The 12,427-nt window shown below is 42.2% G+C and overlaps 1 long non-coding RNA gene and 1 other non-coding gene across 2 annotated transcripts; one reads left to right on the top strand and one right to left on the bottom strand.

Moving 5' to 3' along the window:
- The first annotated feature begins 697 nt into the window (after positions 1-697).
- On the top strand, positions 698-1,817 carry LOC124182815. Its single transcript, XR_006870866.1, has 2 exons — positions 698-1,500; positions 1,575-1,817. It is a non-coding gene; the product is annotated as an uncharacterized LOC124182815 (long non-coding RNA).
- A 9,875-nt stretch (positions 1,818-11,692) lies between these two features.
- Positions 11,693-11,765, bottom strand: Trnav-cac. The gene has a single exon. It is a non-coding gene; the product is annotated as a tRNA-Val (tRNA).
- Between the last annotated feature and the right edge of the window lie 662 nt (positions 11,766-12,427).

Here is a 12,427-nt window from a genome sequence, read left to right as displayed (position 1 = left end):
GGGGGAAGGTTTTGCATAAACGCGTTAGGTCGGGCCACGACTTTGAAAGCAGATTTGAAGCCTGACCAATTGAGACACGTATGTAGGTATATGCGTACGGTAGGTTAAAAATTCTCCTCGTTATTTTCATTTCTTTCAACTCGCTAATGCCGCTATTCATACGCATGGTAATCGCCGGCCAGAGACACAACAGATTACGTATGCAGTGACCCCATTCCCCCTCTTTTTTCCCCGTTCCCCGTTTCACCACCCGTACCACATCTCTCATTTATGTTTATACCAGTAACCCGATGCGCGATCAATCCTCTCCGAGGCGAATCAACATCCATGTACACGATGTCGTTAAACGGAAGAAAACGTCTACCTGTACCAAGGCACATCAATCACATCCGTCTATTAACGCGGGTGAAGGACCGAAGGGTTTCTTTCGTCGATGATTGTCATTACGATGCGAGACAGGCTTCGATCTGTCGCGTTTATCTTTCATCTAGGTTCCAATCTCTCAGGACCGATAACAGCAGGCACGTGGGCGGGAAAAGATTGCCATTAATTTCTTTCACGATGAATGACATATTGTGCCTCGTCGGATAAGTGTGGATTTTGGAACACAAGAAATTTATCCCATCGACCGATGATGATAAAAGATAAGAGCAAAGTGTATGTCTTCTACTTTCTTGCCAGTAGTCATTCGTTCAAATTGCGAACTTCTTGGCTACGCGCGAACTGAGAAGCGCGATAATTATTGTCTAGGATGGTGAATTCACTGTCAGTGAGCCGTTACCGCAAAGTATTGGAAATGAGAATGAATGTTTGAAGAAGAGACCGCCGATGTTTGTATACACCGATCAATGCGTCTACGCCTCGTGGAGTGTCGAGCATCTGTAGTATCCAAAGAGCATGTTTCCAGTATAGTAGCGGTTCATCTTTACTGACTCAGCCAGTCAGTCATATTTATTTAGCTTGGCTCTTTGTGGCCATTTATTATGTAGAGCTCGCTTTTCAAAACGCTACGCACGCACAATAAGAAATTGAAAACTCACACACCGCACAACTATTCCTGGGGCATTCGTGGCCAGACGCGTAAACGTGACAAGTTGTTGAGTTCAGACGAACGGATGAATGAACTCGGTACTCCGTTTCAACTTTACTGGATTGACTGGAATATAATGAGTTGCTCAACGTTTTCGGACTCGAATTATTACTGCAGGCTTTCATGAGAATTCTGGAATACTGGAATCGTGATGGAATTAGACAAGTAGCCGTAGTGAAAGACCGAAGCACCAAAAAATTTCGAGAGTTTTTGCAGCATAGGCCATTATGAAAGTGCTTATTATATCTCAACTGTCTAAACACTAAAATGACTGTGCACCCTTTAATCATCACCAGAACCATTGAGACCAAGTTACGAGCAGCTGGCTGCGTAAGAAGTAAATTCGTTGCATTTGACTTCGTTTCCTGTTGCAGTCACTGAATTGTCTAACAAGCCGTTATGACTCCGCGGTGTGTTACAAATAGCGCACCTGCAAATTAGTAAATATAATGCCAAGTAGTTGCGTGACTTAACGATGTTGCAGATGCCAATCCTCGTGACCCCAAAGACTGGATATTGCCATTTGAAGAAGGTAGCCGAGAGGGTTTTTGTGTATTTTGGACATGGATTCGACTCGAGGAGGATAAGATAGCGTGGAAACAATATCTCCATTCCCCGACAAGTGCCTTGTGGAACTGTAAAATTAGCACATGTTTATTTTCTCCTTGTAAGTAAATTTGTTAGTTCGAGAAGTTGGTTTTTTTCGTAAATAAATCATGTAAAACAATGCACTGTATGAGACAATAGGTCATTTCCTTGAAGCGCCCCGGATGTAGGTTATAACGGCATATAGCGGACCTAAGCGTGAATAATCGGGTACGTATATAAACTTTATACGTACAACACAAGTCGGTGCCAAGTCTGGTTCTTAACCGAGTAAAACACCAACCGCTGCATTATAAGGTACCAGGGGCGTAACTAGGAATTTAGGGGTCCCGGGGCAAGGACCCAAATTGGCCCTGCACGTTAAATAATGAAACATATTTTTCTAAAGAATGCATCTGAAAATACAGTACAAAAACAAAAGAGCGAAACATCACGATTACGAATCCTAACGAAATATTACGATTTCATTTTTTACGCAGCCTAGTTACGCCCCTGTAAGTTTATACCGTGTGCGTATCATGTCGGCGAGAATTTCGTTCCCTTTTACGGGAGGAGTTGAGACGGCTCTGCATCACGCGTCTTCGTGAAATTGTCATCTTCGTCGTCGTTGTTACGAGTGTATAAATAATACAGTCGCATATATACGAGACGCTCGAGGCCACGAGTTGTTGCACACAAGCTGCATCGGCCCACACGGTGTACCTACATCAAAGTTGACGATTGACGGTCAACGGTTCTCGAACGCGTTCGACGCGGCGTTTAAAAACGAGGCCGAACTCCTCCCCCACCCCCCCGGCCCTTCTTCGCCGCATTATTCGCCGTCGCTGCAGCCGCTTATCGGAAACGGAACTCGTAGGATAGTCTGCGGCCGAGGCGTCACGCCGAACCTCGACAAGGATGCGCGCTGCATGCACAGTAAGAGTGGAAATTCAGCGAAGCGGACAAGTGCAGCTTCACGGCAAATGGCAACGGCGGGCAGCGGTTCAAGGCCTTAGCTCTAGTCCCAGCCCCAGTCCCGCGCACTATCTCTTTGCATTTACAATGCATGCACAGTAGTTGACTGCACTATCGACCGTCGGCGGCGCAACGAGTTGAGGCGTCCCACAGTTGCAAGCTCCCCCCCTCCATTCCGCTGTCGCGACGGCTTCACTGATGCGACTGATGCCCGACGTTACATAAGCCCCTCTGTTCCGCATCCGTCGTTGTGCACAAGCGGCGCCCCCTTCTCGTTTCTAATTCAAGGTAGACTAACCGCAGGGTTGCAAGCAGGGCACAAGCCGACAGATAAGGCTGGGAAGAATCTAGATTCTAGGTACACCAATTTCCATCGTTTTTCATGGTTCCCTTGACGGAGATGCGAGCATTGGGCTCCGTTGATAGACGTTGCGGTTTACGACGTACTCGTAAGATTCCGTTGCAATGATCGTTCGGGAACCACGAGGGGAATGTTTCAAGGAGATTGTATCCCCGTACCGTCTACTCGTCGTGAAAATGGCGCTTGAAATACGGGAGATTACTTTCATCCCATTCGTGCCAAGGCCACAGCTCACCGCAATGCTGCTTGCATTATAGCCTGGTGTTGGGTACGAGTGAGTAACCCGTCGAGGAATTTCGTATCAAGCTCAGGTGATTTGGGAACCTGCTGCATCTGCAGCTGCTACCTCGCTAGCGTCGTACCGATCGGTAAGTCTCGGTCGGTAGCGTCACCCGTGATCGCTCTCTGACGACTCTCTGTATTGAGCGGAGGGCAGCTGAACCCTACATGTGCTACCATCTAGTTTGGGTAATTTTCCGCTCGGTAAGTGAGAGACGAGTTCCCCAGGTTCAAAATTCGAACGTGATTACAGCGAGGATTGTAGGTTCCAACGGGAGAAGACGAATTTTCGAAGAAACGTGTAGCCTATACGTTTCGACAAGTGAAACAACTTGGAAACGGTTGAAAAGTGCAATTTTGTTACAATTCCGCACCATCGAAATCTGTAAACGATATTTTGACAACCGATGAATCCGTTATTTTAAAATCCGTTTCGCTCTACAAGATGATATATTATATCGATAATTCCCGGTTAAATAAAAAAAAACAAAGGCTCGCAAAAAGGAACTGCAAAAATCGTAACCCATGCTAGTGACTGAGACGATATGTTGGTAAATTTTATCCGATTCTTTTTTAGACTTCATCTCGTTTTCTCGTCCATATGGGTCAAGTTTCGTACAGTATCGATGGAAAATTGACATACTTCTCTGTTTGTCTGAAATGTAATTTTAAACGATCAATTTATCAATATACGTAGAAGTGGGCCACTGCATGATCCGCATAACTGTGGTAAATAATATATAACTTATATATGTATATACTTTACGCATACCTTAGTTTTATCAGATTTACGGAAAATATACACGTGTATGCACATATATTTTCGCTGATGGAAAGTACGATTCAGGAAGGAAACAGCGTGTTCGTTCACCGTTACTCCTTGCTATTCGGGTCCGCGTATAAGCATATGGTATACATACGTGTTCGTATACTTGTATACATATTTATATACACATGCCCGTTAAATTATGACAATAAACGAAGAAAATTAACCAGGCGTCGAAGTGTGTGTGTATACTTATATCCATAGGCGTGTCCTATCTGCGCCAGAACAGGTAATTTAGCATAATTAGATGGAATGACACGCGGTGAAATTCGCCGACAGTGATAAACACAGTGAAACAATACAAATTTGGTTGTTATATGCATGAGACCATTTAAAAGAACGGTAATAGTGATCGAGTTTTTGACAGATGGTTTCGTCAAAGTAGTGCGCACAACTCGAAAGGTCAGATTGAAAAAAAATGTTGCAGTATAAACTTCAGAAAAATAAAATAATGAAAGCAGAACTTTTTTTTTCTTGCAAATCTACTCTTGTTTACGGAGAATTGTTACGCTACGATACAGATGACTTGAGTAACGATGATTAGTTCGAAATCCTAGATTTTCTGCAGGTTAAGGATCAATCATGCTGCATTGAAATACTTGTGGGGAATAAATTATTCGGCATCGAGCGCATCACGTGGCTCAAGTTCTATTTTCGAAGAAGAGTCCGTTAAAACAAACGAACCGTAGCTTAGGGAAGAAAAAAAAATGGAAGACGAGCGAGACGCGCATCAAGCAGAGATGGACGAAGAGAGGTTATTAAAATCTCTCGTTGAAGTGCCGTAAATCGTTAATGACTAATATCTGCAAACAATACTAGCACCGAACGCTAATGGCATCTTCGAAAGTATCGTAATACGCATAAGCATATATCTCGACATGTATGCCGTGCCGTATACCTCTCCACTCCGCATAAGTACGTCTGGGAGGTGATATTCATGGGCAATCGAAGGTCATGAACGATTTGCATAATATGAAATGATCGGTAACTAATATTTAGGCTGCTGAATGAATATCAAGTATGTATCTACGCGTGTTTGCATGGCTATCTATAATATCTTAGACCTCATTTTCAGCGCGACACGCGGTTCTCCAACCTCTCTAACACGCGTTAGAACCGCACTACCGATCCAGGTCAATCTTCTGCGAAGAACATGCTGTCTCCGATCATCGATTATCTCGCGTTCAATATTTTCGGCAATATAAATTATAAGCTCCGTATATTGAATTTCTTTTCTTCATCCCCGCTTTTGATTACTTGCGTTTTGCATTTTGCGTATATTTGCATGTAGGTACAGAGTCTGCAAGGTACTCCATACGTGAGAAGTGCGTGAGGCCAAGTGGGTAAGGATATCTAGAAAAAAATTATATGAAAAAAAAAACGAAAGTCGTTTATGATCGCTACTTACCTTCAAGTGAGACGTTTGATTCTAGGTATAACATAAACATAAATGTATAACGAGTCCGTGAAACCAGTCTCGTAGGCCAGTCGTAAGCTTGCGTAATGCAACTTCGTCGTCGTACTTGCCGAGTATGTGCAACATCGTCGATGGTCTTTGAGTAGGTACGCGAATCGTACAGGATGTATAAACTACATTCGTATGCGTATACATACGTAACGTTTACACGTTAATAAGTAAGCGTGCCGTGTAGCATACTTCGCAGGTGTGTAATGTGTGTAATACACTGATACTCCGAGCCTCAAAATTATAAGTACGTTGTACATACCTGTTCGGAGTCAGGTCATAAAAGCGTTAAGCGCTCTATGTATTTCCCTCGCGTGCATGGTCAATTCTGTGACGTATCTACGCGAACACAGGTTTACCTATGAAAGTTCAGTGAAATTTAAGGAAAAGTAACGACAACGACAATGGCCACAGTTTTCATCAGGAAGCATCAGCAATTCTTTTATTGCTTACAGTAGAACAATGGACGAGATTTCTATACGCTGTCGTCATGTGGTATTTCACACAACATCAAAAGGGCGAAAGTACACGCTCCCTGGCTCTACCCTATGAAGCGATAAAAGTAACGCAGCCACGTTTGAAGCCAATACTCCAAAGAAACGAAATGTTCTTTGAAATGTGGTTTATCTAAGAATGTCGAATTGAATATTATATTGTAAACGAAATTGAATACAAGATCTGGAGATGTGTCTGGGGAAAGAGTTGGTTAAAGAGTTAGTGGCGTATCAAAGTGGAATCGTTCAAAAAAGGTCTTAGCGAAGGAGGGGGTCGCAAATAGCTGAGTAGGTACGTACATTTCAATTATGTACGAGTCCGAGGAGACGTGAAAGATAGACAGGCAAGATAAGAAGTATGAGGTTACAATTAAGAGATAAAAGTAGCAGTCCGGGACACTGCTTGACGTAACATCGCACTACGAAAACTGTCTTGGAGATGATCGCATCGTGGGAGTTGGATACCGCATCGCAGCACTTCCGTCTCAGGTCGACACGAAATATAACTAGCTATAAGGGGAAAGAACACCACTTCGACTCTAGATGGACATATGTTTCAACTGCGTTCAGCTGAAAAAATTTCTTTATTGTTTCTTCGTATCGATTGGTGAATTATTTAGGTTATAAATTCTCACATCTTATTTCTGATTTTCAGAATGCTTTCTTTCTTTTCTATCGGGTTACAGCTATGCTTTAATATGAAATTTCTGTCACAATCAATACTTTAGTTTCGTAGACATACCGCCTGCGGGATCTTACCTACATCGCTACGCGTATATTGCCCGTCGTTATTTAACTTTGGAGTATTGTTCCATACTGAATAATATTTTTCTCGCTATTTCTATTTTGAATACCCGCTATTGACGTAGTGTGGCCGAACTTCTTACAGTCTTTAATATCCTGTCTTATATTTCTCTTTAATCCCCTTATTAGACCTCTTATGCTTCTTAGGGAGGAAATTAAAACATCGATAAAAACTTTAAAAAACCACGTCTGATGGCGCAGAGAACGGAATTCCTTGTTACGTCGCAAAACATTTTTCGTAAAAAGGAAAACCCCGTACTACGCTTTGCTACTGAGTATTGACTCGTATATAAATGAGCCCCCTGCAGTGATGATCCCGAATTCCCTCTGAATAGTTATATGACCGGTAGCTTTTCTACTTGAGGCGTAAGCCTCTGGCAACCAACAATATTGGTTTCTTTATTTTTCTAGCCGTCAAATTCGAAGTACCGAGCCGTAGGGTAACCAGCAAAATCCCTCGTCTTTCTAGGTTAATTTTATCATAGGTTGCTGGTTAAAACGCATGGTGTTTACAACGTGCGCTTCAAATGCAAAGTTTGAGGACCGGTTCACTTTCCAGTGGAATAGTAAATGCAGTCAAATGTCACTTTACGTATGCCGTACACACCAGAGTCTGAATGCGACAGTAATTTTCTGCACCATGCACTCTCTAAGGAATTTGATTACAAGTGTAAATAATTACAGTATGGATAAGAAATGATGTATGATCAGAGACGGAGAAAAAGAGAGAAGTAAGTGTAAGCCTGATGAACGGTTGCTTCCAAAAGCACATGCACGTGAGTACTGTGTTTACATTGGCCATTGAGAGAGAAAGAGAGAGAGATAGATAGAGAACGTGGAGCGACGGGTTTGATGACGTTAAACGAAGTCAAACGACGTCATCCGGGTAAGTTGTGCTATGGCGTTGTACAACTCTTCACCGAACCGGGTGAAACGAAATTAACCGGATACTTCTCTTCGACGTAACCGCTTCTCGGATTGGATTTTCTTTTTTCTCCCAAGGCGAGCTTTGCACCGGAGAGAGACTGATTATCCGGCATTGCATAACGAGAGCGAGCGGCCGCAGCGAGCACGCTCAGCAGTCCAAAGAAAAATCATGCAGTGGTACTTTCACCAGTTATTGGTTTCAGAAAACGTTCGTGGAATCACCAAATCCTGGTCAACGGCCGGTAAACATGTTCGTCTCCACACATACGTAATTGATTGGTCAACTTGCGGCCGTAAACGCGTTGCGGATACAGCAGAAAAATTGTTGTAGTCCTGGGTGACCTGGTAAAATGGCACTTATTGCGATCACTATCAACGGCTCTGCAAATAACATTCAAACTAAGGGACTATTACTCGGTCGGTAAAGATTTACTATGCGTTCCCTCGATCCTCCTGGATAGCTTGCAATTGCATTCGCCTCACTGCTGCACCGGCATAATTCAAGCCGGGAGATCTGGATCTGTGGCGTCGACAAAGGAGTGCAAGATGGACATCTTTCACTTTCACGTGCCGCTTGAGGCCGCGCGTTACACCTTCCATGTAGCTATAAACCTGGGTGAAGGTGAAAGCCCGAATCCCCGGAATCGCGAGGCTCGATCGAGACGGATTTCGACGGCGATTCCGCCTCTGCAGCCTCTGGGTGATCACGTCGGATATGCTGCAGGCCGACGAACCAACGAGTCGAGTTGTTTACTCCGAAACAAGACCAAACGGGGAAACACCGCCGCGGCGCACGCCAGGCTAACATAACCTAGTCGGTGATGCACTTGCGCGCTTTCTATTCACGAATCCCTCTCGCCACCCCTCGATCGGCAGCTTTCTGCCCGATTCAAGGGTAAACGCATTTCGATCGGTATGCGAGGCTGCGACACGATTCTTAGTTGTACGGTGGAATGCACAAATGCCTTAATTTTCCGGCTAACATCTTTTCGGTTACGAAACAAAATGTGACTTCGATTCTATACGAATTATGCGACAATGACTCTCAATCTCTCACGTCGACTGCTTCGCCAGTCATTGTCACATAATTCGTATAGAATTGAATTCGTATTTTGTTTCGGACCGAAAACAAGTTAGCCGAAAGGTACAGGTATGTGTGCATTTTATACAGTAATGTTTATTTACAGGTTCTTAGTGGCTCACTATTTTTTTGGAATCAAAAGTGGAACGAATTTCTTTTCTAATCAAATTTCATGTACCGATGACTAACGTTGCAAGTGACAGGAGAAACGAACGATACGTTGATCGTAGACCCGTAAAATTTCTATACGTTTAAAGAAAACTCGTGTTAAAAAACTCTGCAACTGGGTCATGTCGTTGTAACGGAAGTTTTCCGTCAAATTTGCCACCCAATGTTAGAAGAAGGGCAACAGCTCGACGATTTGAAAATTTAACAATACAACTTTGGGTGGGAAGTTTCACAGTAAACTACAGCAAATTTTTCGAATCAGGTTATCGATTCCGTAATTTCACTTGCCACATTTCTCACCATCCAAGCATTCTGTTCGGTTTTCTAAACCTTGCAAATCAATCAGAATGCTTGAACGGTGGGAAATGTGAAAAGCGAAATTACAGAATCGATCCCTAGGTGCAACAATACGAACATTTATCTAGGTACGCTTGATATTCTTAGTTGAAATTTCGGATGCTTAAACTGCAGGCTTCGCATTCGAAGGAAACATGACGGTATAACGTTTGAATTATTTCAGAGCTTGAAACAGTTCCTTTGCGTACTGCAACGCGGATGTGAATTCGGGTGCGATAAATCACCGTGAAAATAATTCATGCCCAACAGCGCATTGTGAAATTGAAGCATCCGTTCTTAAATGAAGTTCAACTACTACTCTACTTATACAGTCATAGACGCGACGGGCAAGTAAAATTAAAAAGTCTGCTTTCCTACGTGACGTAGGTATATTGGACGCGACGGCGGAGCGGCGTAAGCACAGTAGTAGAAATTCCGGGGATCAAGAGAATAAGAATGAAGCGAAGAAAGGTGAAATTGAATTTTTAACAAATCGAAAAACGCGCGCGTGCCTCCGTCGAGTTTAATGCATTATACCTGATCGTTCACTCCGAACGCCGTGTGCGATTTGATAAAATGGAAATATGCCGGGCAGTCTTGCCGCAGATATGATCGCATAAACCGTCAATTAATTCTTGACTTCATTTCTCGCGTCGTTTGCGTAACGAACCGAAAGTGAATACACGTTTCACACACCTCGCCGTAAATATTGAGTCTGCAAGCAATCAAGGCGCAGGTGCTGAGCATTCACCGTTTTAAACACCTAGATCAAGCTCCTTGCTATTATAATGCAATTACACTTAAACTATACGGTAAAAAGAAGTTCAGCCGAAGAAACGAGCAGCGTATCCCTAAAGCTAAGCTAATTACGTTTATTACGCCAGATCGTTCACGCTATTTTCAGTTTTTGCAATTCTCATCTGAACTCGTTTGCTACGGTCATCGTTACGTACATTCTTCTTCACACTCGGTATTATAACTATCCCGACGTAAGTTGGTACCGCTAATTTCAGGATTTCATACGGTAAAAAAGATGCGCAACGAGAATCTTGAGGTACAGGCAGGTATATTACGAGACGACATCCATTTAACCATGCAAAAGAAAGTTGCAGGCTGCGGTTTTACGGCGGTTGGCTGTTATATACACGTTGCGTGAGCTTGTGTGAGCTGGAACTTGAGACCGGGTTATATCACTATTCATCGTCAAAGAGAGTTACGGATGGGCACGTGGTCGCCTATCGTCAACGATCACGGGGTGTAGTATATTTGTCTATGCGACGATGGAAAAGCCGCGAAACGGATGTTGAAACAAGTTTCCGCCTCGCCGTGCCTGCGACACGCAACTTGCCTTGCAGGCCCTTAACCCAGAAATCGATACTTTCCACTTCAGTTTTATCCGATTTCACTTAACAAAGGTTCCTCATAAACGGAAGATTATTTTCTACAAATTCACTGAAACAGATTTCCATTTTTCATTCACCGGTCAATTTAATTGTTTACATTTGTTAATCACAATCAATATCGGACCAATGTTGTAATATCAGATATCTAACGATGCAAACGTAAAAGAATCAAATGTGCGTTGATGCAAATCTTTAGAAAACAATCTTTGGAACAAAATAAGCCATCATAGAGTGAAATGGAACGAGTCTAATCGATTTTTTCAAACGTTTTTGAAGCGATTTGAAACGAAGTACAGATATCGTAGCTTTTGTTTATAATCTGACTATTATTATTTTTTTTTTTTTTATTCTTTATTTTCAAAGAAGTTTTCTCAGCTAGTGGATAAAGTAATGAAATGAATCTCGTAATGAAATTAATAATAAATATTCGCTTAGACCAACCAATCTTCTTAAGGAAGGCATACGTAAGTTTTGCTACAGATATAAGTATTTTTCAAGTTTTCCTATTCGCCCCGAAAGTTTTCAACATCTTCGAAAAATAGATTGAAATTCACACTTGGCTTCGTTATAGATTATTAAAAATCACAGGCTCATCGTCGGACAAATTATTACAATATTCCTAACGAATCATACTTCTTTTAAACCAATGACGCGATGATTGACGATAATTCTGACCTCCTGAAATGCCGGTTGGTTTATCGTCAATTGTACCGTTTGATAATTGACTATAGTTACGTAGAAACGAACAATCTAAAATCCGACTATTATTGAAGTAGCTCGGGCGATTAAGATTCGAGAAAGTGGTATTAGATCGAACCGAGCAGGACTAAGAAATCTTGTGTATGGGCAGATCAAATAACGGAACCCTGACAGAAAAAAATTACAAAAAAAATTACGTTGTTTCCGCCCGGGATCGAACCGGGGACCTTGTGCGTGTGAAGCACACGTGATAACCACTACACTACGAAAACAGCGATGTAAAATGTTGACAAAATAACGTATTTATCTTGTGTCATACCGTGTCAGATCGTCGTTATAGCTATCGTATTGCCATTCGCGTCATTGTCTGACCAATACAAATAATGATATAACAACGTAACAACGGAGTACACACCGTACAGTTTTCAATCTATTTTGCGTGAAGGTGGCCGATAGCCGGTAGACTGCGGCGCATGCGCAGAACGCTCATCTCGAATAAGGCGCGAACTCGTTGCCAGAGGGTTGGAGTTTATCGTGTATTTCTTTTTGAAATTTAATTAAACTCAATTAATAGATCCGAAACCAAAGATGGTCAACTCGAAAGGATGAAAAAATTTCCGCTGCTTATACAGTAATTCATAAAAGATAGTGTTTTAAAATAATTAGGTTATAATTTTTATTTATTTTTTTCTTGTCTTATGTTTCAACTCTAATTCCAAATGCTAGGTGCAAATGTATTTGACTGTTTTCTGAAACTGAAATTTCAAACTACTGTCTCAATTTCAAGCTCTGCCGCAAAACTTGTACGAATGAATATTCTCATTTGAACAACATTATACGATTTTTCGCATTTTCCGATTCATTTTTATCTCCTAACAATGTGTCGAGTAAAAAAATATAGATCCTTGTAGATTTTTTACCCACTTATACAGTC

Source organism: Neodiprion fabricii, chromosome 5 (genome assembly GCF_021155785.1).
Source record: "Neodiprion fabricii isolate iyNeoFabr1 chromosome 5, iyNeoFabr1.1, whole genome shotgun sequence".
NCBI classification, from domain to species: domain Eukaryota; kingdom Metazoa; phylum Arthropoda; class Insecta; order Hymenoptera; family Diprionidae; genus Neodiprion; species Neodiprion fabricii.
Note: the sequence above shows the minus strand (reverse complement) of the source record. Positions and strands in the feature narration are given on the sequence as shown.